The sequence below is a fragment of the Austrofundulus limnaeus genome, unplaced genomic scaffold (genome assembly GCF_001266775.1).
Source record: "Austrofundulus limnaeus strain Quisiro unplaced genomic scaffold, Austrofundulus_limnaeus-1.0 Scaffold150, whole genome shotgun sequence".
In the NCBI taxonomy this organism is placed as follows: Eukaryota; Metazoa; Chordata; class Actinopteri; order Cyprinodontiformes; family Rivulidae; genus Austrofundulus; species Austrofundulus limnaeus.
The window spans coordinates 410,323-412,886 of NW_013952552.1; the positions used below are offsets into that span (position 1 = coordinate 410,323).

Here is a 2,564-nt window from a genome sequence, read left to right on the forward strand (position 1 = left end):
CCATCCATCCATCCATCCATCCATCCATCCATCCATCCATCCATCCATCCATCCATCCATCCATCCAACCATCCATCGCCATATTCCTCATACATCTTCCCTTCTCTTCCCTCCTCCTGTGCCTCACAGCAAATCCCCCATCAGCTCCATGTCGAGCTGGTATTGATTGCGTCCTCACAGCTTCATTAGGATTCTCTCACTCACCTTGTTGAATGCAGGCCTGGGGCAGTTATCCAGCAGCACTCTTGAGAAAAGACACACTTGGGTTACATGTCAGCTCTTCCCACATTTCACTTTTAGCAGACTTACTTGCCTTATCTTCTCATTCCAGACTGCTGAAACTGTGCTTTCAGGGTGTTCCAGTGTCACCCTCTTCTTCGTGCTGGGGTTTGCTGTCATAATGATGTGTCACTGGCAAACTGAAGGTGATGATTCAATTCAAAAGTGTGTCACTGGGGTCATTTGCATTCAGCATACAACAAAGTTATAGTTCAGAGAGATATTCATCTAACTATTATTTCTTTAGAACTTCGTTATGTTTTTGATCTCAATCTCTCCAGCCAGAAGAACACTACGGTTTTTAGCAGAAATCTTTCCTAAGTATTATTAGCAGAATTTAAATTTTAAAATGTGTAAGAACGCATTTCTCCACCATTTGTAAGCGTTTATCTTACACTTCTTATAACAAGGTTATAAGAGTAATTTAATTAGCAAGGATCTCTTTTATTTTTGGAAAAACATTTTTTGAGTGCAAGAATGAATGGACACAAAAAGTAACTCTCAGTCAGTGAATGTTGATTTGAACCATAATATGCAATCATTTATTTTACAAATCATACAAAATCACCAGAGTACACTTGATTGTGAACAATTAATTTCCTATAAAAAGTTTTGGGACCAACAATAAACAAGCTTTTAACTTCTTAACTGTTAACCACACTTAAATAGAAACACAACCGTCTAGCTTTGGTGTTAAATTCTAGACATTTGAGGCTGTTTATCTTAGGGTTGGCGAAGAAGAGTTTAAGAGAAGGGAGGAAGAAATATGTTAGCTTTCTTATACTTTATCTTAAATAATGTGGGTTTAACCAGAAGGGCGAAGCGTTCTGTGCTCAGCTTTGGTCAGACCTCGACGTCACACACACAGCCAGCTTTTAACTTGAGATGATGTTCTGTCACCTGCCAGGTAGATGGGGGTGCTGCTGAGAGAATCCGCTTAGGACAGTCCACCAGAGTGACCTAGGCATGTAGGTCTACTCGCTTTACCACGTCCGCCGTAGCAGAAGGCAAGGCCTTGACTGGAACCCAGGTTTTAAATAAAACTTCCGTCTGGAGAGTTTCTGAAGGTGGATAAACCAGGCATTGGTTTTCCACACTGTGAAGTTTCCCCGTTGGCGTGAAGGGGCCAAACCTGACATAGTTTTCAGCTTTTGATTCCCCGGAGAGAATCTAGCTGTCACAGTGACTGACGGCGGTTAGTCACCACTTTTTTTCTCTACTGGACGGGCGGAAACTGTTAGTTTCTAAAAACTTAGAGAATCTAAAATCCGCCCTCCGGAAGTTTAGATTAGAAAAGAAATTATCAAGGAAAGTGTTAGCTTCAGAACTCACTGTGCCCTCCTGAAACTAAAACAAAGATTATTGCTGCTGCTGTGTGGTTCAGAACAAKACATTTCATGACCCGTTTAAATTATCTGATGAGTACTTATTCAAAACATAACTGAAAGAAAAATGAATTGCTTCAAGTTCAAAACATTTGCAAATATGATTCAGACAAGGAAAACATTGATATTTCATCAACTTAAACCATAAAGTGTTATGATTGGCTTTTTGGTGTTCATGTTTGATGATTGGCTGCCTCATTGTTTCCTGCACCACTGAGGAAGATTCTCCAAATGAGCCACTGGGGCTTTATAAGTCATCCTGACTGACAGATCTTCGCTGGTACATCTTACCATTCTGGTAGAATCCAAGCCACACTCAGTTTCTAAGTTTAGAAGATTGTACTTACCTTCAGGTCCTGTTTCCTAAGGTGGATTGACCTCACTGACGGTACCTCTCCTTGTGCCTGCAAAGAAAAGAGACTTCCAATCAGGTTTGACAATCATTACCTCCTGCCAAAGCCAAACGTCTCCAACACCTCTTCATATTTATGCCACGCTGCCTAAAAGGAACTCACCTGTGTTTTTGGATTCCTCCTCCATTCTGTGCTGCTCACCTCCAGAAGACATGTAAGACAAGAAACGCTTTAATTAACATTCAAACCATCTCTGAAAAGAAAGACTGAACCTTTCAAAAATACTCACCTCATCTCCTCATTCCCTTACAGCTGATGACCCACTACCCTGCACCTGTAAATAAAAAGCACTTACCTTTTTATTCCTGTCTCCTGGTCTGGTTCTTAGTTCCGCTGACTGTTGAACAATTTTGTAAATCATATCATAAAGATTATTTTAGTTAAATAAGATTTTTTTCCCACAGAAAAACCATACATAGCTGAAATCATACTGAGGGAGAAAAGAGATCTGTCCTCTCTTCTCCTGTAACTTTGATAAACATTCTCT

General features: G+C 40.3%; 1 long non-coding RNA gene across 1 annotated transcript in view; it reads right to left on the minus strand.

Moving 5' to 3' along the window:
• Positions 1–2,218, minus strand: part of LOC106523265 (uncharacterized) — a 7,567-nt gene extending 5,349 nt beyond the window's left edge. The window contains exons 1-2 of the long non-coding RNA XR_001310870.1: positions 2,180–2,218; positions 2,012–2,068 (exon numbers count right to left, since the gene is read on the minus strand). This is a non-coding gene — a long non-coding RNA (uncharacterized LOC106523265). The remainder of the gene's footprint in view (positions 1–2,011; positions 2,069–2,179) is intronic.
• Between the last annotated feature and the right edge of the window lie 346 nt (positions 2,219–2,564).